The 27838-nt window shown below is 46.3% G+C and overlaps 1 long non-coding RNA gene across 1 annotated transcript in view; it reads left to right on the top strand.

Moving 5' to 3' along the window:
- Window positions 1-9915: 9915 nt before the first annotated feature.
- The window catches only part of LOC149523572 (uncharacterized), a 50731-nt gene continuing 32808 nt past the window's right edge, over window positions 9916-27838 (top strand). Inside the window, exons 1-3 of the long non-coding RNA XR_016350639.1 lie at window positions 9916-10037; window positions 21169-21205; window positions 22297-22405. This is a non-coding gene — a long non-coding RNA (uncharacterized LOC149523572). The remainder of the gene's footprint in view (window positions 10038-21168; window positions 21206-22296; window positions 22406-27838) is intronic.

Consider the following 27838-nt stretch of genomic DNA (forward strand, 5'->3'; position numbering starts at 1 on the left):
GCAAGTGAAGCACGGATTAGCATTTTCCTGTGCTTCATTTGCATACTCTTTCATTATGTTTTTGCACTAGGCATTCTTGCGCAAAAACAGGCAGTGTGGCCGTGGCTGTTTTGTGCAAAAACCCCTTTTTCCACAAGATCCTTATGCCTGTCCCAGAGAAGCATAAGGATCTTGCAGAAAGGGGTTTTTTTTTGCGCAAAATGGCCATGGCCACATTGCCTCTTTTTGCGTAAAAACAGAATGAAAGAGAGTATGCAAATGAAGCACAGGAAAATACTAATCTGTGCTTCATTTGCTTAGGCTCTTGCAGCAAAACTCATAGGCTGTGTCTAGAATGGCAAGTTTTTCCGGAAAATCAGCCACTTTTCCGGAAAAACTTGCCAGCTGTCTACACTGGCCGCTTGAATTTCCAGAAAAGCACTAACGATCTCCTGTAAAATCATCAGTGCTTTTCCGGAAATACTATGCTGCTCCCGTTCGGGCAAAAGTCTTTTTCCGAAAGACTTTTGCGCAAAAGGGCCAGTGTAGACAGCACAGTAGTGTTTTCCGCAAAAAAGCCCCGATCACGAAAATGGCGATCGGGGCTTTTTTGCAGAAAAGCGCGTCTAGATTGGCCACAGACGCTTTTCCGCAAAAAGTGCTTTTCCGAAAAAGCGTCCTGCCAATCTAGATGCGCTTTTCCGAAAATGCTTTTAACAGAAAACTTTTCCGTTAAAAGCATTTGCGGAAAATCATGCCAGTGTAGACGTAGCCATAGTGTAGACAAAGCCCTAGGTACCATGAACATTTCTGTTTGCCCAAAGTGTATTTTTCCCTTTTGTCAGACATTATCTTTCCCAAGTTCTTTTCATTGTCATCACCGTGATAAAGGCTGGTAGATACACTTTAAGCCTGAGCTGGTAAATATTTTGTGCCATTTTGTGGGTTAGAAAAATGAAATTCATTTTTGATATTCTTTTCTCACCACTGTGTGTTAGCCGTGTAGACTGAATTCATAATCAATAATCTCCTCTAATCTTCACTCTTTATACCACAGTCTTTCCTTAGGTAAAACTCCTTCTCTAACCTGTCCGTAGACACAAATGGATGACCTGTTAGGGTACTTTTTGACACCTTGAAAGTCATTCCGAGCCACTTCAGTTCCAATACAGCCCACATACTAATTTTGTACTGACCATTCAGAGAGATGAGTTGGATGTAAAAGATTCTCTGCTGTAATCCACAGTGAGCACAGTGTTGATTTGCAGTTACTCTGGCAGCATATTTCATCCAAGTCACTCTGGTTCCCTAAGCAATACCATATTAGGTTATTTCTCTTCATACTCTGGTTGCAGAGGAGGTATTTGCATCATGGTAACATTCCAGGGCTACTGCTAAATTTACATTAGGGAGCTCTGTTTTCAGTCTTCACAGATGCCAGGCAGCATTAAAGAGATGGGGATTGTTTTGAAAAGGAAACAGAAAACAGCCTTCAGAGGAATATAGATGAGTCTCTGTGAAATTCACACCCACCTATGTAATAAGTGTGTTCGCTTAATGTTTAGCTTGTAACTTGTTTGTTTCACATTTGCTGGCAACTACTATAACTTTTTAAAGCCTGCTGTAAACAGTAATGGCAGTTTTCCATCTCTGAATGATTAGAGGCCCAGATTGCTTTGCAGTCTCTGTAATGAAAGTTCCTTTTCACTGTTGGCATGTGTCCTCTCATTAACAGTGGTGTCCTGAGTCCCTCCAGCAGCCGAGGGACCATATGGTGAAATCTTGTTTGTTAAGAAAGGAGAGTTCTTCCAAGAGGAAGGGCTGAGGGATTTGTGTTTATTTAGTCTACAGAGGAGAAGAGTGAGGGCGGATTTGATAGCAGCCTTACATGAAGGGAGGTTCCAAAGAGGATAGAGAGAGGCTGTTCTCAGTAGTGACAGATGACAGAACAAGGAGCAATAGTGGATATTAGGTCTAAGTTGTATATTAGGAAAAACTATTTCACTAGGAGGGTGGAGAAGCGCTGGGATGGGTTCCCTAGAGAGGTGGTGGAATCTCCATCCCTGGAGGTTTTTATGTCCTGGCTTGACAAAGCCCTGGCTGGGTTGTTTTAGTTGGGATTGGTCCTGCTTTGGGCAGGGGGCTGGACTCGATGACCTCCTGAGGTCTCTTCCAGCTCTATGGTTCTATGATTTTATATTTCCTCCCCCACCTTGTCTCTCAAAAGGCACTCAGTAATACTGTAAGGCTACGTCTACACTGTGAGTTTTTGCAGCAGAAAATGTACTAATGAGGGGCTCATTAGCATAAGTTGCAATCTCATTAGCATATTTTCTGCCGTTTCTTTTTGCACAAGGGGTTTTTGCTCAAAAAGAAGCAGGGTAGCTGCTTTCGTTTTGCTCAAAACCCCCTTTTTTCTGCAAGATCCTTATGCCTGTCCCAGAAAGGCATAAGGATCTTGCAGAAAAAGGGGGTTTTGTGCAAAACGGCTAAGGCCACACTGGCTGTTTTTGTGAAAAAAACCCTAGTGCAAAAACGGAACAAAAGAGGGTATGCAAATGAAGCATGGGAAAATGCTAATCCGTGCTTCATTCACATTGCCTCTTGTGGCAAAAGTCATAGTATAGCCGTAGCCTAAGTATATGTCATTCTAATGGCTACTAGAAAGTGCTCTTGGCAGTTGCAGGGATCAGAGGGTTTCTGAGGAAAGTGAAAATAATAAATGTTGGAAACCTGAAAGTGTGAGTACTAGAGCTAGTTGATCAGGGAGGCAATTCACAGGGGTTTTTCAAAAACTTTCCTTTTTTTGGACTATGGAATTATGATATTTGAAAACTTTTGGTCAGTTTTGACATTCAAAAAATGTAAGGCCAGCGAATGGTCACATATTTTGTCTGACTTCCTACTGGTTTTTGAATTTTTGTTGAAATTTGAACACGTTTGACCAGCATCTCTAGGAAGGAACGGAGGGTAAATTTAACTCAAGACTCTCCAGCTACTGCAATCAAACATACATATAGTAATTTATATATGTGTGTAGATTATAAGCACAGCACACAACTTGCTTTTACTTGACAATTGAAGATGGGGAGCTCTTTCATATGCATTTTTTTACATGCTTTGGTTGTTCTCTAAAGGCATGCTGGGGTGAATATTTTATACAAAGCAAGCATACAGATGACTGCTGGAGAGAGTGCAAGGAAAAGTGGATCCCAAATAAGACCTACTCCATAACAATCTCTTTGGTGGAACAAATAAGGTGGGAGATGCAGAAATGCTCAGAGTCATGGCTCCTAACTGATCCTTTTGTTATTTCCTTGTATTTCCGTAAAAGGGATGCTTAGTTTAAAAATAAATGGATGTTTGCTTTACTAATAGCAGCCAGATGTTCTCTAGCTGTTTGTTTGCTACTTATATGACAGCAGCTCCCCTGGGATCCTAATTAGCATTGCAGAGAAGATTCTTTCTCTGTATTATTGGTATGAAAGCGTTCAGAAGACTCGTGGTCAAGAAGGTCCATGAGTTGCTGTCCCTCTAGAGAAGAGGGAAGAGCTTTGAGGCTCTACTTGAGGTTCTGTCTGGAAAACTCCCATTCAACGTTCTGATGTGGACAAGTTCTCTAGGGAGCATGTCCTAAACCTACTGGAGCTTTGTTCCTAATCCCTCAGCTTCTGAGCAACCCCATCCCCAGCAATGCATCTGGGAGGCCTAATGCCATTGGTAGCTTCCTAAGATATGAATGCCAGGCTGGATCAGATCCCAGGCCCATCCCATCCTTGCCTCTCACTTTAGCCAATTCCAGGAGCTTCAGGGGGAGGTAGAAGAAACTCTTCAGTGGGTTTCCTCCATGAACTGAGTGGCAACAGTGAGTCAACAGAGGTTAGTGAGTTTCCTAGCCCTTTCTGCTCTGCACTTCCTTCATCTCAGATCACGCCGACCAGATTGGGGAGGTGCTAGCCAATGGGTTTCATAGACTCATAGACTTTAAGGTCAGAAGGGACCATTATGATCATCTAGTCTGACCCCCTGCACAATGCAGGCCGCAGAATCTCACCCACCCCTCCTAGAATAATCCTCTCACCTATATCTCAGATATTGAAGCCTTCAAATACTTTGAAGACCCCAAGATGCAGAGAATCCTCCTGCTGTGATCTGTACCCCATGCTACAGAGGAAGGCGAAAAACCTCCAGGGCCTCTGCCAATCTACCCTGGAGGAAAATTCCTTCCCGACCCCAAATATGGCGATCAGCTAAACCCTGAGCATGTGGGCAAGACTCATCACCCAGAAAGTTCTCTATAGTATCTCCTATCATCCCTCCATTGACCTATTTCCCACTGATAATAAATGGTCAATTAGTTACCAAGATCATGTTAGCTCATCAAACCATCCCCTTCATAAACCCATCTAGTTTAATCTTGAAACCAGATAGATCTTTTGCCCCCACTACTTCCCTTGGAAGGCCGTTCCAGAACCTCACTCCTCTAATGGTTAGAAACCTTCGTCTAATCTCAAGTCTAAACTTCCTACTAGCCAGCTTATATCCATTTGTTCTTGTGTCCACATTGGTATTAAACTTAAATAATTCCTCTCCTTCCCTGGTATTTATCCCTCTAATATATTTAAAAAGTGCAATCATGTCCCCCCTCAGCCTTCTTTTGGTTAAAGTAAACAAGCCGAGCTCCTTGAGTCTCCTTTCACAAGACAGGTTTTCCATTCCTCGGATCATCCTAGTGGCCCTTCTTTGTATCTGTTCCAGTTTGAATTCATCCTTCTTAAACATGGGAGACCAGAACTGCACACAGTATTCCAAATGGGGTCTCACCAATGCCTTGCATAATGGCACTAACACCTCCTTATCCCTACTGGAAATACCTCGCCTAATACATCCCAAGATCGTATTAGCCTTTTTCACGGCCATGTCACAATGGCGACTCATAGTCATTCTATAATCAACCAGGACTCCGAGGTCCTTCTCCTCCTCTGTTACTTCCAACGGATGTGTCCCCAGCTTATAACCATGGACATTCTGGGCTCCAGAAAGGAGGTGTCAGTCTGTTGGAGATCCCTCTGTAAGATGAAGATGGTTTCTCCAGGCACTGGGGAAGGCATGGCAGTGGGAATGAAAGGTGTCATGTGTCCCAGATGGAGGTCTGGGTTGGCACATTGCACACTCTTACAATTGGACCCAAGAGTGCCCAGTCTGTGTCATCTCCAGGAACCAAACTCTGCTGGGTCTGTTCGACTCCACTAATGAATCACCAACAAGGCTCCCTCGTTGCTGGATCTGAATTTGGCACAGCAATGGCCACTGGAATATATTAATATCTCTTCTTATACTGAGTTATTTGACAGTCTCTAGTATCCGGAAGGATTGCCTGCCTACAGTTTTTAACCTGGGAAATATACTAACATGCAGTAGGGAATCTTGTGGACATTTACCATGATGCTTTGTTCTGTGATTTTTAAGGCATCTGGCTGGTTCAGCCTTCTGTTATGAAGATATACCTATCTCATAGAGCTGGAAGGGACCTTGAGAGGTCATTGAGTCCAGTCCCCTACCCTCACGGCAGGACCAAGTACCATTCCTGAGAGATTTACCCCAGATCCATAAATGGCCCCTTCAAGGGTTGAGCTCACAATCCTGGGTTTATCGGGTCAATGCTTAAACCACTTAGCTATCCCTCCCCCTTTGATGCAAATCTAACTGGGAGCAAACAGAGTGATGGAAAATTCCCACTGATGGGCTTGTACCAGCACAGAAATCTCAGATACCAGCCAAATAGCTCCCAAGCCAAGATCAATGCACAACCACCCGGTCAGGGTTAGCTATCTACTCAGAACATATACGTCAACTGTACTGCCCTCCATGGCCCCAGCGGGACTTTCACACTCACATGGAGGGCATCCGCAGCAGCGCATGTGTCTGGCATGGGAAATCCAGAAGTTACTCATAGCTGAAGAGGCAGAAATGGCTCTCCACTATCTCTGATGCATGCCATACAAATTACAATAGCAGGGTCCCACCTACAGGAAAACACTTATTCCCACCCAGTTGCCTTTCCGGCTTGCAAATGCAGCTACTGATGAGAGAGAGAGAGAGGCAAAAGCAACAGGCAGTGAATAAGAGAATTCAGACATGTAGGATCAGTTCCACTCCAGTGATTCACCAGGTGGCACTGCTCAGGGTACAAAAACAAGTGATTTCAGTAGGGCCCAGAAGTCCATGTCTGGAAGAGCTCACTATGAGAGGAAATGATTCCATCCCAGGATGCAGAAGGCCCTGTAGTGTTGGAGGTGTGCTCTCTTTGGATGATCCATAAAATCAAGATCCTGCCCACTTGTAACTAAGCCTGTCCTGGTACTCGCTTCTGCAAGGATGGGTGTTCACATCAGTCTTCGAGCCTAATTACGTTATACGTTTCCTCTGCCATTTCAACTGGAGATGGCAGCCTTCACTTTTTTTCCTGAACTAGTGGGTACTGTGTCAAGTATCAGAGGGGTCGCCGTGTTAGTCTGAATCTGCAAAAGCGACGAGGAGTCCTGTGGCACCTTATAGACTAACTGAAGTGTAGGAGCATAAGCTTTCGTGGGCAAAGACCCACTTCGTCAGATGCATGTAGTGGAAATTTCCAGAGGCAGGAATAAATATGCAGGCCAGGATCAGGCTGGAGATGACGAGGTGGATCCAATCAAGGAGGATGAGGCCCACTTCTAGCAGCTGATCTGGAGGTGTGAATTCCAAGAGAGCAGAAGCTGCTTTTGTAGTTAGCGAGCCATTCACAGTCTTTGTTTAATCCAGAGTTGATTGTGTCAAACTTAAAGATGAACTGTAGTGGGTTCTGTGCTCTCCTCAAACGGCTGTGAGTCAGAAATGGGTGACGTAATTCTTCTGCCTCATAAACATAGGTTTGTGAAGCATGTTAGCATGAATGGAAGGTACTGGCAAAGCATAAATGATTGTTTTATTATTCAGGATTGTATACTATGTTCTCTATCAGGAATGTTCACCCCAAGTGGTTTCAAGGCTGCTGGCTGGAGGTGAAAGCTTGCATTCTTTAGGTGTTCTCAGCCTGGCTGTTTGAATAACACCCTATCAAAGCACTGTCAATGAACTCAATGCCGCAATAAATCCTCCCTGTCAATTCTTGTCATTCTTTCACATTGTGTGTGTGTTTGTGCGTGCGCGTTTGGCACGGCGCCAGAGACAGTTGAGAATCACCCAAAAGCCCAAACCCCACTTTCCAGCAGTGATTCGTGGGAACACCGTTGACTTTTCTTGCCTTCTCTCAGAGATCTGTGCTGTCGCAGCTGAAGCCAGTGTCAAAATTCTCACCATCTTGAATGGTACTAGAATCGGGGTCTTTCTAGCAAGGATGGGTCAATGGTTCGGGTGCTCGCTTGGGATTTGGGAGACTCAGATTCAATTCTCTGCTCGGCCCTAGTGTGTGAGAGACCTTGAGTGAATCCCTAGTCTCTGTGCTTCAGTTCCCATCTGTAAAATGAAACAACAGCATTTCTCTGTCTCCCAGGGACGCTCGCGATCAGCACATGAAAGACTGTGTGATACTCAGATATTGCAGCAACAGGACCCTTCCCTTGCTAACTTTGCAGAGGTCCTTACAGATCAAATCTATCATAACACCTTACATAACGTTCCACGGTGGAGCAACCTGGGTGAAACATGGCTGCTGGAAAGGCTGTAGTGTGTCCTTCTGTTTACCAATTGCCTCTGCTTTCTGAAGGACCTCAACTCAGCCTCCACTTGGGTACCTATGTTTTTACCCCTAGAGATAATGGTAGATACACATTAGGGGCATTTGAATAATGCTGTGGCATGTACCCAGCTGATATGAGGGCACAATCAGGGGCATGGTACTGAAGTGACTATTAAATGGACCAAATGTCTTTCTGGAGCACCGCTATTGTGCATACAAACACAGACCCACAGCCTGACGGTTGGGTCCATTCTATTCCAAACAAGATTATTGAGCTTTTCCTTCCCAGGACCATCCTCGCTATTGTAGTGGGAGGATACACTAGCCAGAGGATGATAAAAATAACAAGGTATTTAAACCTAATCTCTTGCTAAGCTCTCTAGAGCCCTTACGCAATGTGGGCTGAAGGTTAAAAAGTTAATTGGCTGGAGAATGCAGGGAGGTAAGTTGAGGCAGCTGCGCTTGTTGGAGGTATGATCACCATCCCGAGATCAACAACACGCTTTGTCTGGCATTTGCTGGTGTCAAATACTTCTTGTTTGTTACTGTAGAGGCCAGCAACATGATCTGCTTAGTGTAAATATAGTGGGCAATTGTTTGCATGTGTCCTCTTGGAATACAACGCACACCACCCCTCTGCTCTGAGGACTGGATAAACCAGGGCCAGCTTCTAGGCCAAACCACTCCTGCTTCTCTCCTGCTCTGGAAAGTGTGCTCTGGATCATTGTGCTGTGCTAAAATACTGGACACTGGGCTGGGTTTTCATACCAGGGCCATGGCCTTTGTGTTAATGAGATTGGGGAAGAGCCTCATCTGGTGTAAATGGCTGCAGTTCCATTGGAGACAAATGGACTAGGATGGAGTTATGCCAGGTAGCGGATCTGGCCCACTGGAATGATCCTTTATCCTTGAGCCTCATAAGCAATTGGCTTGGAAACATAAAGGGGTGTTGTAAATGGGGCAATAAAAACGGCTTGAGGTCCTAGTTCAATAATAAGGTTCACCTGAAGATTTTATTGCTACAGGTGAAGTCTGGCCCGTGGATGTGTACAGGTAATTCCTCTGTGACTTGGATGGAGATGTATGTGGGGCACAATGTGGCCTTACAAATGCATCAGGTAGCATCACATCTGAAGAGCTGTCCCTCCCTTGCTTCCTTAAAATCTGAAATTCTCATGCCCTGCGAGAGCTGATGGCTCTGGATGTGCTTAGGATGGCAGCTTTTTGCCAGGCACCTGGTGTGCTGTGATCATTGATCACACTCATTTAAAGTGTCAGTGTTGCCATTTGTTCTCTCTCTTTGGCTGTGTCGTGTCCTATCCCTGGATGGTAAGCTCTTTGGGGCAGGGAAACCTGATGTGTACAGTGCTTAGCGGAACAGGACCCAATCTCTGATCAGAACTCCAAAGGGCAACAGCATGATGAGTTTTCAGTAGGCATCTGGGATGTCTGCTTTTTGTCCAGCATCTCTGGCAGTGGTGCTTGGGGGTAAGTACCAGAGGAATGAATGTTCAAATAACCTGCTAAAATGGAATTGGTTTTGGCTGAAGTTTGTACATGCCTGGGCACAGCCTTAGCTGCTGAATATGGAGTGTGGGTCCAGTCTGACTGTGCATTGCCCTGGGACACAGTCGGAGTTCAGGTGATGTGTGCTGGCTTGCACTGGCCGTTACCCGCAGGCTTGAACAGACACGCATTGAAGTCAGTTACAGAATGTCCATCCACCAGTAATGATGGGCTTGAGCTAATACTGAGTTACTGGGTTGGGAGTTTAAAGGTGCATGTTGTAACATTTCTCAGCGCACCTTTCACAGGACAGTGTCTAAGGTTGTTAGGTTAAAAATGTGGCCTGCGTAGCTTATAATTATACCTTTGATGACTAAATTCTTCAGTGTTCTACAATATTTTCATATTTTACAATTCACTTCACTTGTATTGATAAATTAAATAATCAATATTTAAATAATCAATATTATCAATATTATATTTTCAAGATTTAAAGTTAAATAATCAATATAATCAATAAAGCCTCCCAGAGAGGACTTACTTGGTCTCTGCACTAGAATTGCAATAGAAGTTTTCCAGTAATAATTTTCTATGTAATTTTGTAGGCACCCTCACTGCAGGGTAGGCAGTGTGTGCAACAATGATAAGGCATAAGGTAGTGGTTCTCAACCAGTAGTATGCCTACCCCGGGAGCGGGGGGAAGACACAGAGGGGTACGTCAACATATTTGACTAGTTTTACAACAGGCTGCGTGAAAAGCACCAACAACGTCAGTACAAACTAAAATTTCATGCAATGACTTGTTTATACTGCTCTGTACACAGTACACTGAAATGTAAGTACAATATTTATATCCCAGTTGATTTAATTATAATTATATGGTAAAATGAGAGTCAGCAACTTTTAGTATGAGTGTGCTGAGTCTGTGACACATTTGTATTTTTGTTTGATTGTGTACACAAGTAATTTTTAAGTGAAGTGAAACTTGGGGTTTGCAAGACAAATCAGCTTCCTAAAAAGGGATACAGTAATCTGCAAGGTTGAGAGCCACTCTCATAGGATATATGTTGCCAGGTGAGCTGCTGAGTCAAATCTCATGCAAGCTTACGATCACCCCAGATTGACTTCTGTTTATCACTAATTCCAAGGTGCACTGGCAATAAATGTGCCAACTCACTGGCAGCCAGATACTGTTTACTTTTGCCACTTGCCCTCCTGACTTGCCAAACCTCAGTAGTCTTGGGCAGTAGGCCATGGTGACCCCAAAGACAGAATGAGCAACTGGAAAAGTATTTGAAAGTAAAGTTACTCGTATCTCCTGAGAATTTTGTCAGTGTTCGGAAAAATTCAGGCAGCTCAAGATGTTGACAACATTTGTATTGTATGTGACAAAGTGGGCATAGTTAAACTAAAACTGCAGCTTTAGCTTCATCTACATCTATAACACAGTGGAGATAAGGAAGCCGGAGAAGGGGGAAGGGATTTGCCAGTTGGCTCTAAAGGGTAAAACCTATAAATGGGAAAAGTTAATTCTGAGCTTTTAAAGAGTCTGTTACAACTAATGCAAAGAAAAGAAGTGTCTTCTCAACCCAAGGCATATGAAACAGCATGTTGTGTACTCTAACTTGTGTAAATGGTTCCCTGTCTTAACAGGCCTGATCCAGAGCCAAACATTCACAAAGCTCAGGCAGTTTTTGGATCCAAGATTTGTTGTTTCTGCCTTATAGAGAGTTGGGCCATCCCCATAGACCTGTATTTCCCCTCCCCCTTTCCCGCCCTCCCCCCCCCCCCAAGAAAAACTACTTCTGGAAGTGTTCATGTCTGGTTTTCTGGTTCAGGCTCATGTCTGCAAATAACATTATTCTCCTATAGGCCATCTTAGGTGGGTGGCAGATGTTCTGCATTCAGTATCATGGTGTTCTTTCACAGTGGGTCCCTCTCCGGTAACCCTCTTGTAATGGAAAATCTCTCCTAGTACAGTGCATAAAATGCCTTTTTGATGAAATTTAACTGAGATAGTGATTCCACAGGCTCATAAATGCTGACTATGTCATGAAGTGTTGGCAAGGGCAGATTATATGACTCTGGCACAGAGATGTGTGTGTCTATAAAAGGCAAGCTCCAGCCTTTGTTTATTGCTTTGTAAATCAGTGTATTATGTCATGGTATTTTAACTTCGACTTAGCATATTTTATTTTCCCTGCTAATGTACAAGTCAGTGAAAACCAGAGGCTGACTGAGGAGTATTACTGAGCACACGGTTCCTAAAAACAGTCTGGTAAGGAAATAGTGTCGCTCAGCTATAAAGATGTGGGTCAGTAGGTGTGGCTATTGCAAAGCTCAGAAGGTGCCATCAAGTAAGCAACAGCTCAAGTGATTTAAAGCCACCTTAGCAGGCAATAAACTTGAAATGGCTTTTATGCACAATGGAGAAGCCAGACTGCATGCCCTGAAGGGTGTTATGGAGAGGGCCACGTTAACACTGTCATTTAACAACTGTGTGTACTTCTGTACAACCTCAGAACAGAAAATGGCACTGACATGTCATAATGTTGGACATTTATAGTCCAGACTTCCACTGTCCGGCAACATGTGTGGTCCGGCATCCCCTGGGCTGGAGCACTCATGTGGAAAACCGACCCCCGCACTCAGTAGCTCCTCCCCTGCCCTCCCAAAGCTTCCAAAGCACAGCAAATACCTCAGGGTAAGGGAGGGTGGGGAGGAGCAGGGGGACGCTGGAAGGAAGAGGCAGGGTGGCTTCTTTTAGGACAGAAAGAAAAGGGAATTGAAATGTGAAGCAGATTTGAGTTCAAGAAGCAAATATAGGATCTAGAATAGATCTTCATTGCCTTTCCAGCCCCTCTCCCGCCCTTCCCACAGTTTTTCTGGGAGTTTTTCTCCACAGTTTTGGTTTGAGCCACCTGGGTCCAGGATGATATTTCAAATGCTCCCACAGTGAGGAGGCCAGTGTAAGGCGACCATTTTCCTGTTCTCCATAAGGGGAAGTGAGAACCCCAGTCCAATGAGAAATACCAAGTATGGGAGCGACATTTATAAGGCTGTGGCCTCTCTTTAAAAGCTGCCTGCCAAGTCCCATCCCGGCTTCCAAAAGCCAGCCAGGGCCAGGGGATGTATGAATCTTGGCTGTTTCATTAAGATTGCATTTCATCAAAAAATACTCTTGTCTTATTGGCATCTGTTTGCTGTTTGGTCCCTTTGATGACCGAGTGACTTGTCTTTTGTGGCTAAAATAAGCCCAGTGTTATGTATGCAGCTGACAGCAGCTTCAGCGCAGGCATGCAAGCTTTAACGTTCAAAGCAGAGAGCATGTACGAGTGGAATGAACCACAGCTGCTTGCTCCACCATAACAATTGTTTCTAAGTTGGCAAGGTCCCAAGGGATACTCTGGCTTCTGTGCATGCTGGTGCTGATTATAACAAACATGCATCATTCAGAAGACTGGAGAAGCCTGACGTTGTGGACAACCTTGCCCTGATCCTAAAGTCATTCACCCCAATGTAAACATAAAGTAACTCTGCTGGAATCTCTCTACTATAGTGACCCTGGTGCGAAATGGGTTGTGAGACTAGAAGTGAGCCTCTCCGCACTTGTGGCTGAGGTATGTGTGATGATATCATAGCTGATCCACAGGGCAATGGAAGAAAAAGGAGGGCAAAACTCTGTTTGCAGCAGACATTCTGGTAAATGTTGGATTTCTCTGCTATGGGTGTAAGCAAGTATAGATCGGGGCACTGGCTGGCAGACACTTTTTATTGTCCTTCATTGGGTCTTTCCTTCATGCGCTGTTAGGCTATGTCTACACTACAGAGTTTTTTCAGGAAAATGGCAGTTTTCCAAAAATAACTTCACTTATGTCCACACTGCAATCATGTTCTTTAAAAAAAAAATCGAAAGAACAGAGGGTGTTTTTTCCGACATTGGTAAACCTCTTTCTACGAGGAAGAATTCTTTTTCCGAAAGAGCTCTTTTGCACAAAGGCGTGTGTGGACGGGGAAGAGGGAGTTCTTTCGAAAGAAGAGGAGAGAGGAAAAAGCACAGATGCCCTGGTGGCCACTCTGTCCATAGTAATCACAGTTAAATCCAAGAGCATCCACAGTGAGGCTGTGTCTACACTATATGCCTCTGTCGGCAGAGGCATGTAGATTAGGGTTGTAGGTAAAGGTAAATGAAGCCACGATTTAAATGATTGTGGCTTCATTTACATTTACATGGCTGCCGCGCTGATCCGACAAACAGCTGATCAGCTGTTTGTCGGCTCGCCGCTAGTCTGGACGTTCCCCCTGTCGACATCAAAGCCCTTTATCGGCAGCCCCGGTAAACCTCATTCCACGAGGAATAACGGGGCTGCCGACAAAGGGCTTTGATGTCGACAGGGGGAACGTCCAGACTAGCGGCAAGCCGACAAACAGCTGATCAGCTGTTTGTCGGCTCAGCGCGGCAGCCATGTAAATGTAAATGAAGCCGCGATCATTTAAATCACGGCTTCATTTACCTTTGCCGAACAAACAAATCTACATGCCTCTGCCGACAGAGGCATGTAGTGTAGACGTACCCTGAATGGACACTATCTTTCAAAAAAAGCAGATCATCTTTTTTTATGTGCTTTGGTAGTGTGGACACTCTCTTTCAGAAGAAGTCTTTTTGGAATATCTCTTCCAGAAAAGCTGCTTCCCAAAGAAGCCTGCAGTCTAGATGTAGCCTTAGGTTTGGCTAGCCACTGTGTTAGTGATCATAAAGTGTGCAAGTCTGTCTTCGGAGGGAGGAGAGGTACAATGCAAATGAAGGGCAAAAGATTGTTTCAGATTCAGTATGGCTAAATAGACACCTGGGGTGCGTCTAGACTGGCAAGATTTTGCGCAAAAGCAGTCGCTTTTGTGCAAAAACTTGCCAGCTGTCTACACTGGCCGCTTGAATTTGCACAAGAGCACTGACTTTTTAATGTACAAAATCAGTGCTTCTTGCACAAATACTTCTCACTCCCACTCGGGAAAAAGCCCTCTTGCGCAAGAATACTTGCTCAAGAGAGCCAGTGTAGACAGAGAAGAATTGTTTTGCGCAAAAAAGCCCCGATGGCTAAAATGGCGATCGGGGCTTTCTTGCGCAAAATTGCATCTAGACTGGCCATGGATGCTTTAGCGCAAAGCATTTTTGGCGCAAAAGCATCTGTGCCAATCTAGACGCACTTTTGCGGAAATACTTTTAACAGAAAAACTTTTCCGTTAAAAGTATTTCCGCAAAATCATGCCAGTCTAGATGCAGCCCTAGTCTTTACTGCACATTCCAGTGAATCCATAAGTTCATTGTAACCGTAGAACCAAATTCTGGCAGGCGTGGCATGTAGGATCCTATTAGCAAATGTGTAAAGACCTGAAGATCTTTACCCTGTTTCACCTCTTAAATAAATGCATCTTCCATGAAGTGAATCATGTCAGGGGAATTCTCAAGGACAAAAATCCTATCTGTCCTATTTGTTTGTATGCTAAACTTACAACAGATGCCACTGAAAATAACTGAGCTAGTAAGCCTCTGCATAACCAAGTTTATATAGGAAATTGCATCTGACACTTCTAAACAGCTTCAGGAACAAGTCACACTCAGTCCAAAGGTACTCTGAGATAAAGCTACCAAAGTGCTGTTTAATTCCTCTTTGTAACTTACTCAACCTCTGTGGACTCAATGCCCTGGACTTTTGCCCAGCCCTGAAAATTAAATTTCAAATGTTACAAGGAGAGCTCTGGAAAATATTTTCAGCATTGACAACCGCCTTTGTTACCTAGCCATATTAGACCAAAGAACCCCAAGCTAACAGCATGACTCAAGCATTCTCAAGACTCCGCTGTGTAAGAAATATTGGATCTGTGCAACTCAGTCCTGGTGGAAAAGGAAAAGGGAAATGGCAGTTTCCTAGAATCTATGTTTGAATCACTGGAAAAGTTTCTGTGACTAAATCCAGTAATTTAGGACTCACTACATAAGCAAAGTTAAAATTGAGTTTCCTTTGAAAGCATGAATTTAAGCCTCCCTCTCAAACCCACTGAAGTTATACCCTACTCAAAGGTGGCACATTAGACATGGGGCTGAAGGAGAATTTTTCACTAAAAAGACTTGACCCCTGATTTCTCCCCACTATCCTTCCCCTGGCAGGTTTGTTCAGCTCAGTTAAATAGTCCCCTAGCTCTATTCACCTATTTGTTGCCAAAAGCAGATGGTGGGATGGAGAGAGGGAACTTGGTTTCCTGTATTCCTCCACTGGGGCTCTATTTATGATAGACACCTCTGCTTTCAAGCCGCCAGTCCTTTTCTTTATACTTTGAGCCAGTGGTCCCCAACGCGGTGCCCGCGGGCGCCATGGCGCCCGCCGGGGTATTTTTAGGCGCCCGCCGACAACCCGGGCTGGCCCCCCCCCGGCGCGCGACACTCACTGGCGCCTGGTGCGCGGCGCTCGGGCGGCCCCAGCCCCGCGGCACATGCGGGCGCGCGGCGCCGGTGCCAGCCCCAGGCACGCAGCTCGGGCAGCGGCGCCAGCCCCGGGCCTACGGCACAAGGGGCTCGGGTGGCCCCGGCCCTGGCGTGCCCCCGGACGCCTGGCGCGAGTGTGGCCCCGCCCCCGGGCGCCCGGGAGCCCGTAAAGGTTGGGGACCACTGCTCTGAGCCCTGTCTCCATAACCCACTGTTGGTTCATTGAAGACAAGAGAAGAACTTCATCACAAAGCTTGTGGATGGGTGTCATCTGAGGGCCTGCTGTGGTGGCTTCAGACCGGCAATGGGGGGTGGTGCAAAGGGGGCATGGTCACCCTATGTGGGTTCTATCCCTAGCTCTGCCACAGACTTTTTGTGTGATTTTGGGAAAGTTTCACAATCACTCTCTACCTCAGTTCTCCTGTCTGTACACGGGGGTGGGAGGTGGGGATTCTATGTCCTGGCTACTTAAATTGGAAACTGTTGTAGTCAAGGCAGTCTTGCCGCTAGTCTTACAGCACCCATGGGACCCTTAGCTCTTAGGTGTTCAGGGCACCTTTCTCTTTAGATAGGTCATGGCTCCTATCACCCTGGCATTTTAGCACCTCAAATATATTAATGAATTGATCCTCTTAGTAGCCTCATTGTGTGCTAAGGTTATAGGGTCTTTGCTGTAGCGACGGAGAGTGCGCGTGTGCGTCCATACCACAGCTTCATAATGGGGGACTTGATCCTTGTTCGGGACTTCTAGAAGTTACCATGGTGTCAATAGTAAAGTGTGTTTGTGTGTGACTGGCAAGAGAGCTCATTTTGGAAGCTAGGAAGTGACACGGCAGTTGTTGCTGTTGCTTCAGGGAGAAGGTTTTGGGCACGGTTGCATTTCTTTTCATATTTATGTCCGTAATCAGGTGTGTCGCACTTCTCTCTTTCCCCTGCTGTTTGTGACCTATGGTGCAATCCCTCCTGCCTATATTTCTCTGTGGTATTTCACACTCCCAATCGCTTTTTTAACGGGTTTAGTTCTACTGGTTTAGTACTAGTAAGTATATTTTCCCTTTTAAAAAAAAGGCAGAGTTATGCTAACTTGCTTTATCCCACCAGAGGGTGCTGTTCTGTTCTGAAATCTGTATGTGAGCTCTGTAGAGGAGACAGAAATTTGCATTAGAGACAAAACCCAGCAGGATACCCATAGGCAGATGTGACTGCTAAGCCTCCTGCACCCCTGGATATCTAGCTGAGGCTAACACCTCATTTCCGCTCCATTGTTTTTGTCTCTTTAAAGGCATTAAGTATATGCAGAGCCTTCTTGAGAGAAGCTGGGTTGACAGCCCTGGAGATGAAGATCTTCTGTCTCCTGAGCAAACAGATCATTAGCAAAAGAGAGGGCGGTGCAAACTTTGCCCTTGCTACCTCCGCTCACCCTGCTCTGGAGTCAATTCCTTTGCAGTGAAGCACATAGTTCAGTCTTCTTGCTCCTGATGTTTGGTTATCTGGGTGGCAGTTCAGCAGGAAACCGTGAGACCTGCCTCTCTGTTTCACACAGCCCTTGGATAGGCTTGAAATAATCAATGCTGTCCCGGGGTGGATTGGAATCAGTGACCTGGAAGAGAAATATGGGCTAGTCTATTACAAGGGCCCATCCCCCACATAAAATGATCAGTAAATTATTACTCCAGGCTTTCCTGGGTGGCAACAGCAGCTTTCAAAATGTTTAAAGACTCCCCTGAAACTGGTCTCTATTGCTTCGAAATCTGCTAACCGAGATCGTTGTTTGCTTGTATTTCTCCGGAGAAAGCCCAGCCCAGCTCTGGGGGAGCCACACCCACAGCATGGTGCAGAGCCTCCTGCTACTGAATGAAATTGAGGTTACCCTAAAATTGTCCCCTACACGACTGTAATAACGACTCGATGTAACTCTCAGGAGCCGAGTGTGAGAAGCCATTAGTCCCAGTGCGCGTGGTTCTGGGACGCCGCACGCACTGTGGCAGCTGCAAGTCAGCCAGGCTGAAAGCTGATGCCCGCCGTGTACTCTGATGTTTAATCACAACAGCGGGTGCCAGGCCTGTTATCTAGATGAAGTCTGCAGCCCTTATTAGCGAGCATGCTGGGAGCCAACTGGTGAGCGCATGCAGGGAGGTGGGAAAGGAAACAGAGTCTGAGTCCAGCGCCGCCTCAGATTTCACAGCTGTTCTCTTCTGCTCTGTTAACAATGCAAGGATGACGACATGGGAGGGGTTTTTATGAAACCATCTTGCCCCACATGCCACCTCCAGAGCACAGCCTGGGTAGCTAAGCTGCATCCTCGGGATGTGTGCGGGAGTCCTTCCCCTCCCCCCACCGTCTGCCTTGGGATTGGAGTCATTTCTGCATTAATAGCACCCCACATGGATTCGCCTTGCTGGAGCATGGCTGGTGGATTGCATTGTGGCAGATCCCCTGGCTTACTTTAACTCCCGACGCACAATGGCATCCCGGGAGCTACTCTACAGATGGATGCCCCAGATCTTCCCCACTCCTATGCAATAGTCAGCTCCTTCATTTTGCTTCAGACAAGGTGCTTTTCTACTGAAGAAGCAGGGTAGGATATGTCCTAAATGGAGAGGTTTTCAATGCTGCTCCTTCATTGCTGACCCCCAACGCAAATATAGAATCGTAGAACTGGAAGGCCGTCAAGAGGTTATCCGATCCAGTCCCTTGCCCTGACAGCAGGGCCAAGCACCATCTAGATCAGTGGTCACCTACCAGTCGATCGGGATCTACCAGGAGATCTTGGAGCCTCAGACAGGGGATCCTGACTGGTTTGGCCGGGAAGCTCTCAAGCGCTGACACTTCAGTTGCCTCTCCACCTACTGTCGTGCTGCAACCTGCTCTCTGCCTTGGAGCTGCCCCTTGGGAGACTCCTGCTTGCTGTGCAGGGTGTGGGAGAGAGAAGAGGGGGGTGATGATGTCAGGGTGTTCCTCATTCCCCCACTCCTGTACCCCGTCTCCACCCAGAGAGAAGGGGATGGAGGGAGCTGGGCAATGCGAATCTCTGTCACTCTCACACACTTTGTGTGTCTCTGTCATTCTCACACACACACACTGTCCTTCCCTCTCATCTCCTGACCCAACACAGACATGGGGGGTTGTTACCACTTTTCCTGCTTGCCAAGTGGGTTAGTTTTGGTTTGTGGCTGGCCTGTGCATCTCATCATTTTCATTTCTCTCTTATGCTTAAAGTTAATGCTTTGAGTAGTGAGTTTAAAATACCTAAACTGGCATGTCTGGAATAATGATCAGTGTGGGAATTGTGCTCCCCAGGGTTGCTGGCATGTTCCTGCAGCCCCTGAGGGGGTCAGAGCAGGGGGTCTCCACATGCTGACCTTGCCTGCATGCACCACTCCTGCAGCTCCCATTGATCAGGGTTGGGGAACTGTGTCCAGCAGAGGCTGGGGGAGGTTGGTGCCTGTAGATGAGGGGCAGCACATGGAGCCACTGCTGTACATGCCAGCTGCTTTGGGGAGTGGTGCAGGGCCAGGATGGGAGTAGGCCTGTCTTAACTCCACTGCTTTGTGCCTGGGGCAGCTGTCTGGCCACTCCCAGGGTGGGTGGAGCTTGGGCCCACAGCTCTGCCGAATGCTGTATCACTCAGGCTGCTCCAGAACCCACCCCACCTCCCTCCCTTCAGTGAGTCCCTTATCCTGCCTTCCTAGTACAGGAGCCAGCTCCATCCCTGGGGCAGCCTGTGGTGGTTGTCCAGCTGCTCCAAGGGTAGGCATTGGACTCAAGCCCCCAAGCCCACAGTCCAAGACCAGAGCCTGCACCCCAACTCTCTACCCCAGCCTGGTGAAAGGGAATGAGATTTGGGGAGGAAGTGGGATGGAGTGAGCAAGGTGAGGCCTTGGGGAAGGGGTGGAGCAGGGGCGGGGCCTCAGAGAAGGGTGGGAAGGAATCGGGGCACGGGTATTTGGGTTTGAGGTAGATCTTACATTGCACTTCAATTGAAAAAGTCACTTTGTGGTTAGATCATCTCTGATAGACGTCTGTCTAACCTGCTCTTAAATATCTCCAGGGATGGAGATGCCACAACCTCTCTAGGCAATTTATTCCAGTGTTTCACCTGATTGTTAGGAGGTTTTTCCTAATGTCCAGCCTAAACCTCCCTTGCTGCAGTTTAAGCCCATTGCACATCTTATGTTGTAACAGGGCAATAGTATCTACCTGAGATACTCCACTCTGTTAACAGGTGTTGATCTTGCTGAGGAAGGGTTGAGTGTATTCTGCTGACTGACTGAGGTGAGATGATTTATTAATGATATATAAGGGAGACAGGAGTGGCACTCCAGAAGTGGATGATATAGGTTGTGGGCTGAATAGTCCTAAAGGAGGAGACAACGGAGACTAGGAGAACATCTGAGCTAACCTTTGTTTCTGTTGTAAAAGCCAAAGTCCTGCAAAGGGGGTGAATTTGGACTTTGCACAGTGTGCAGACTTATGTTTACAGAGCAGGTTGGGGAAAGTGGTTGCTCACACATAGTACACATATTACAAAGTGCAGGTATCCATTGTGTGCTGCATGTGTTCCTTAATATCTGCAATAAAGAGAGAGCAAGAGCTACATTTGGACCTGGGCTCATCTAATGCTTTTCTCCAAAAAGGAAATCAGGTAATTAAAGTATGATACAACTCACCAAATATCATACATCAGAAAATAAAACTGAGGGGATGAGAGAGACAGAGAAAGAGAGAAAGAAACCAGCCTCAGCCGGGACATCATGCCAAGCCAATAAATGGGTCTGATTTGGATTCTGCTTTTGGCAGATTAGTCAGGCGGGCGTCCCCATTCTGACTATCTAAATGTCACAGCTGAACTGTATTTAGGCATCATAATATTCTACTTCACTGCAATCTTAGCCAAAGTGCTATGCTCCGCTTGATTCTTCTAGGGACATTTCTTGCAATAGAACAGCACTGAAATGAGAGCTGCAGTTCCATCAAGCCCAAGTCCAAACAGTGTTCCTCAGGCATTCATCAGAGCACCCTCGGAATTCCAGTTGCCACTGGGGGCGTTACTCTGGAGCCATGTCCCAGCTGTCCGCCCTTATCTCCCTCACGACCCAAACAAAAGCTGGAAATCCAAACACCTTCCAAAACCTGAGAGGTCAGGGACTGTATGTGAATTTTGCAACCCAATCGCCTCTCTGGTTATAATACAATAATTTATAATATAAAGTGCATTGGGAAGTTTCAGCATATTGGAGAAAAATGTATCCCTGTGGGCTATGTTCCCTAAGAGCCTAATCCAAAGCCGATTTAAATCAATGGAAACACTGCTACTGACTTCAATGGGTACTGAATCGGTCCCCATAGTGCACAGTACAGATTTAATGTATAGGTGGATTTATTGAGTTTTGTGACCAAATTTCAACTTGGATAAACATATTCTCCCACAAAAACGCCTCACAATTTCAGCTAGATTCACGTTATTCTTTACTTGTTTCCACAGTGCTTTGGAATTCTTCCGGGTGATGGACACATTGCAGGTAAATAAGTGTGTTGTATAGAGAGCATGTGGTGATCGTTACGCACACAGAGTATGCTGCTGGATCTAGCTCTTAAAATTATTCTTTCTTTATCAACATATGTAACTTGAGCTATGTTCAGGCCCTTCCAAGGTTTGCACTGTATTGTGCAGTGCCTTCTTGCTTAGTGTGTTTGAAATGTAACCAAGAGGAAGAACTATTTCTGAGTCAGCTCTAAGTGCCTTTCTAAACTGGGTCTCTGCTCCTTACCCAGACTTTATTTGGGGAAGGCCTTGAAATCAAATCCTATCGAGCTTCTTGAGATAGTGGATTTCACCCATATGAATGGCCAGAAGCACCCAACTAAATATGAACTATTGCCTGGTCTCGGCCTGAACCAAAACCCTGGATCTCAAATGTTGGGAAACTTAGGGCTGAAATATTGACCATCTAATTTTGACCTACCTTTGGCTTGAACAGTATTTCTAGATCAGATTAGGGATAGTAAAGACTAGTCGACTATTCAATAAACATTTGCTTATCGAATAGTCTTTTGACCAGTCGACCTGTCGATTTCCCCTCCCTTGCTGCCGCTATGAGAGAGAGGCAATAAAAAGCTGTGTGGCACTGCCACTTCGAAACCCCAAGGCAGCGTTTTAAAGGGGCAGCCACTGCACAGCTTATCCCAGGATCAGCTGTGCAGTGGCTGCCCCTTTAAAAAGGCGCCTCTGGTGTTTCAAAGGAGCAGCTGCCATGGAGCCCAGAGTCAGCTGGGGACTCCCCAGCTGACCCCAGGCTCCACAGGGCACTTCCCTGGAACCCAGGCTCCTAGTGGCAAGCAGCGTAGCATGGAGCCCGAGGTCAGTGGGGACTCTTGTGCCTTTCAAAGTAGACAGCCGCGTGCAGCCCAGAGTCAGCGGGACTTTCCGCTGGCCTTGGGCTATACATGGAGTTCCGCATTCTTCCTTTGAAATGTAGACGAGCCCCAGCGTTTGAAATGTACAAGTGGAATGCGCAAGTGCCTATCAACTAGTTAGGCACTAGGATTTTCCATTGATGGATATTCCATCGACTAGTCGACTAGCCAATTAACCACATTTTAATACCCTTAGATCCAGCGTAAATGCATTTTAAGCTCCTCCTCCTTCCCCGAGGCAACTGAAAGCTTTGAGGAATGCCACAGCTGAAACAACTACGTGTCCACCCTTTATAGACTTTTTGGTAAGATGATCTCACTTTCCCTACAGATTTGCCAAGCTCTATGCATTTTCCTCTGCTGCAGTTGCTGCAAAATGCTGGAAAGCCGGGAATAGTGTTGTGGTCATTCAAACTGAAAAGGAGATTTTCAGTTTTGAAGTATGACATGTGCGGGGGAGGAGAGGCCCGGAGCTGGAGATGAATGGTTTTGTCAGGAGCTGTAAGCCTTCTTCCCCTGACTCACTTTGCTTTAAGAAATTCCGTGACTGCTGATTGTGCAAATGCAAAGTTGTGCAGGGCAATGTGCCCCTTGTCCTGGAAGTTAAACACTTTACACTGAGCTAACAGCCCTTCCCTCTTACTCCCCCCTTCCTTGTTCATAAAGGAGCTTTTCACTTGGCAATCAAAGGCTGTTTTCATAGCTGTGATCTGTTTAAGGATGGACAGTGCAACAATATTATGGCTACCAAGCACCATCTTCGGTAGATCAGGTATTAGTGTTTATCTCTGCTGCATTCTGAGGCTATCTCTAGATTGCAGAGTGTTTGCGCTAAAACGGCCGTTTTTGTGCAAAAACTCACAGAGCATCCACACTGCAAGCGTGTTTTTGTGCAAGTACATTTACAGTAAATCAGAAGAAGGGAGGGGGTTTTGCAGTATAGGTATTTCTACAAGGAATAGGCCTTTTTGTGTGGACAGGAAACAGGTTTTTTACTCAAAAACAGCCTATTGAAAAAAAGCACAGGGGCCCTGGTGGCCATTCTGTGAATGGCCATCAGAGCTTTTTTGCGAGAGAACGTCCATGCAGTGCTTTTCTGATGCACTTTTGTAGTGTGGACGCATTCTTGCGCAAGAAGATCTCTTCCACAAAAAGCTTCTTGTGCAAGAAGCCTGCAGTCTAGACGTAGCCTGAAAGTAAAGCTGGACCTGTTCTCTAGCTGTGCACATTATTGGAACATTTCAGAATCTGGAAGCTCATTTTTAACTACAAACGCTACCTGTGACCTACTTCTTCAGAAACCGCTCCAGCTTCCAGCTCATCTGAGGAAGTGGGTTTTGCCCACAAAAGCTCATGATACTATTTATATATTTTTGTCAGTCTCTGAGGTGCCATAGGACTACTCGTTGTTTGTAAAGCTACAGACTAACACAGCTACCCCTCTGAGACTACTTAAAACTGAATATCTGATCCATTGGGGACCAGGTTTCCTAGTGAAATTCCCCACATGGGCAGCTCCATTTAGCTCACTGGTGCTCTGAATTTCAATGTGCAGGAAAGCTTCATGCCCATATAGCCCCCTGAGGAGCCTGTTTTCTGGTGCCCTGGCATGAATGCTTTTGTGAGCCAGTTTGCCTCTCTCTCAATACCCTAAGAGTATCTTAGAATGAAGTTGCACGGCTTAATTTCTGCACAAACCCTTGAACAGGCTCTCAGACCACCTTGTTGCCATCGTATTTCAAACTACCCTCAATTTTTCACTTTAAAAACAGAAATGCTGAGAAAAAAACGAGATAGACTGAATTCCCCTCCATTGTTAAGCATGGGGTAACAGAAGAGACTCTAGCAGCATCTCCTTCCAAACCCAGCCTGTCTTAAATGGCCTCTGGCTTCTTCCCACTATCACTTGAAGTCAGGGCCGGATTAGGGTGGGGGAGCTAGCCGGGCATCTGCCAGGATGCCAACCCATGGGGGGCGCCCGATGGCAGCTGTAAGGGGCGCCACACGTCTGGGGATGGGGGCCGCGCAGCGCCCCTCAGAGCTGCCATCGGGAGCCGCGTGCCCGATTGCAGCTGTAAGGTGCGCAGCGCACCGGGGGCGGGGCTGCGCATGCGCCGTGCGTCCGGGGGCGGAGCTGCGCATGCGTCATGCGCCCGCTGCCCTGGGCGCAGGAATGGCTCGAACCAGCCCTGTTTGAAGTACTGTCCAGAGCTGGGAAGCTGCAATGCTTCACAGCTTTCTTCTCAGACCATAAAATACCAAACCAGGCAGCGCAAGGGTTTGAGGTCAGCGTGCGAAGACAAGCTGCCATTTGATACTGTTCGACTGTCTACAGAGAGAGGGCTTGTTTTACAAATTACCACAGAAAAAGAACAAAGGTCCTGTCCTGTAGCCTGAATGAAAAGCAACCCCCATACTTCACTCCTATCTCCCACTCACTGACATCTATTGATACTTTCACTGCAGTTAGAGGATTTAGCCCCGTGGCTGAGGGAATCTGGAGTTACAAATGAAATCCTTGTTTTACCTTCCAGGGCTCCTTTCAGTAACCCACAGCAGGGAGGTTGCTTCAGGCCCTGACAAGGAAATTCTCCTGAACACTTTGACACAGAGGCAGGGGACAGTGCCTAGGGACCATAGCACTGTAGCCTTGCAGGTGGTATCATGGAGCCAGGCAGAGACCTTGCTGTCAGAGATGAACCATTTAGCTTGGCAGGAGAGGGCACAGCCAGCACGGATGCTAACCCAGATGGCTGTGGAAGAGGAGTATTTCCAGAGAGCAGGCTCGCTACTGGATGGACAGAGACAGATCTTCTCCCCACTTGGTGTGATGATCTTTACAGTGACATTTCCAGTACTCTAAAATCACCAGTAAGTAGTCTTATTTAGTGCCAAAATGGGAAACAGAATTCTCCTGCGACTGCCTAATATGTCCTAAATGTGAGACAAGGTTAGATGCACTGGACCCAAACTTTCCCACATTTTCATGCTTGTGACTGCTGCATTTGGACTGGCTCCAGGTCGAGTCAGGGCCTGAGCCAATTTATAGTCCAAATATTAGTTACAAGTAACTCGCAAAAAGAACACAAGTGAAGAAAAGAAACATGCAACCCTTATCACCACAGTGCCTTTAATTTCTAACAGGGCTAGACAAAGGAAACAACAGTTGGACAAATAAAAAGAGCAATTCTACTACTTACAGAAATTACAAGATGCTTTTAAAATATAATAAGCAAAATATGTTCCACATCAAAGAGAACTTTAAAATACAATGTAAAAGGCTACAATCTAAACCCAAACCATGCCAACGCTGCTTAGCAGAGTTCATCAAGGACAAATGGAAAACCCCAAACTGTGCCAAACAACTCCAAATGCTGACATGGTTACAGAAGTTAAGGTCTGTGTATTAGGGTCCAGTGGGAATGTAAGATGAATCTCAACTGTCAAGTGAGTGGGTGAAATCCCATCAAGCAGACTATGGCTATGTTCCAGGGAACCTAAATACAGGCAGTCCTCGGGTTACATGGATCCAACTTACATCGGATCCCTACTTACAAACAGGGTGAGGCAACCCCGCACTAGCTGCTTCCCCCCGGCAGACCAGGGAGACGCGAAGCTAGCGCTCCCTCCCACCCCCCAGCAGACCAGGGGGAGACAGAGCGGCTTTTCTCAGCAGACACCTCAGCTTGAGAATAAAGGACTGAGGGAAGTGAGGTGTGGGAGAATAAAACTGAGCTCTGGAGAAATGTTTGGCTAGAGTTTCCCCTACAATATGTCCCAGTTCCGACTTACATACAAATTCAACTTAAGAACAAACCTACAGTCCCTATCTTGTACGTAACCCAGAGACTGCCTGTACCACGTTTGCTTTAACTACTTCCAAAGTGGACTAAACTAAAACTGAAAAACTTCTTCTTCTGCAATTAGCTTGTCCACATGGGGAGTTACTGCAGACCAGCCCTATCTCCCATATTCCTGGAAAGCTTCCCATTGAACCATCATCTGCTGTGAAGGACCATTTCTTCCTGTCCTATACAAGAGCAGAAGGAGCAGCTTAAAGCACGCAACTCCAACTACACAAAATGTGTAGCTGGAGTCTGCATACCTTAAGCCAAGTTGTGGTGGTGTCCACACAGCAGGAGGCTGATGAAAGCAAATATTCCCATTGGCTTCCCTTATTCCTCACAGAAGGAGTATTGGACACCAATGGGAGCTGTCCTCAGGGTTTGATTTACGAATCGGCACTAGATCCACTAAATCGAACACTAGAAGATCAACTTCTGGAGCATCAATCTTCTCATAGGTGTAGATATGCCCTGAGAGAGTTAAGAAAGTCATTTGTAGCAAAAGTAACGGAAAAAGTTGACACAGAACACGGGATTATTTTTATTAACATGTTCCAGATTCATGGTGACCATAATATTAGGACTAAAACAGCTGGAAATTCTAATTGCATCACAGCTAATCAGTAACTTACAGCAAGAGCAGACTTTTCAGTTACTTGTTTCTGCATGCAGATAGCCCATAGCATCTATCTATTAGCATAACTTTGAACCCTCTCTGACGTAGCCTCATTCCCAAGGCTATCTCCAAGCGTATAACAGGTTCGGAGGTTTGCATTTATTCATCATATGACAAGAGTCTGGCAAATTAAACCTGAGTTGCAGAGACAAGTCTCTTCTCTTAGTTTAGCAGGGCCCTGAGTTGTTGTCAAAGCTGTTAACTTTGAGGGGCTTTTTTAAAAAAAATTGGGGCCATGATTTAGGACCTCATTACCCTAGATCAGGGATCCCCACATTATGGAGTGCAGCCCTCTGGCAAGCATGGAGGAAGGTTCGGAGGCGCAGCATGACCCAGGCCACCCCCATGGGGGGCAAAGAGGGAAGGCTACCCAGCCCCACTCTGGTCTGGCCCCAGTTCCACTCCCACCTGAGGCCCCAGTATTGACTCCTGGCCCCACCTGCAGCCCCAGTCACAAAGTTCTGGCCCCCCTTGGCTCCGGGCCCCTGCTCCCAGTTCCTGTAGTGCAGACTAGTTACACTGGAGGGAGCATGACGTAAAAAGTTGGGGGACCACAGTTCTAGATGCTGCATAAACAGAACAAAAAAGAGTTTACAGTCGAAGTCTGAGACAAGAAACAATAGCTAGAAACAAATGGGGGAGCAATGAGGCAATTTTACTTTGTCATGCTCAGGAACATATCCCATTAGCCGGCGGGACAGGGCTGGAATGGAAAGCTGCATGACACGTGACAGGAGGTACAACAGGAGATTGTGCAATTTACAGTAGCATTAGATGTCCCTTGAAGGGTATTTAGTTGTGCTGCTTTTGAGGCCCACGTGCTAGTGCAATGCTGGCTGGGGTAACACAATGTGGTTCAGAGATGGCCATGTTACAGTTAAAACATTACACATACACTGCAGTACAGTCACATCTGAATCCTGGAGTCTGCTACATCAGGAGCAAGATACCCTGTGCAAGGCACAACTCCTCCAGGGTGGAGCTAACTAATTGCTCCCCAGAGCCTTTTTCCTCTCTCTTCAGTTTGTTACGCTTCCCATGCCCAGATTAGCAGCTTTGACAGAATCTCCTCCCTGCTCTTGCAGCTGTTGAAATCCCAGCCAGCTACCGACGCGTCTCATGTGGGGAAGAGGCAGTCAAAACACCCCTGAAGAAAGGGGCCGCGCTGAGCTAGACACACCACAGTGGTATTTCTGCTGCCGCCACATCTTCCCATT

This window comes from Pelodiscus sinensis, chromosome 14 (assembly GCF_052426305.1).
Source record: "Pelodiscus sinensis isolate ZL-2025 chromosome 14, ASM5242630v1, whole genome shotgun sequence".
Taxonomy (NCBI): domain Eukaryota; kingdom Metazoa; phylum Chordata; order Testudines; family Trionychidae; genus Pelodiscus; species Pelodiscus sinensis.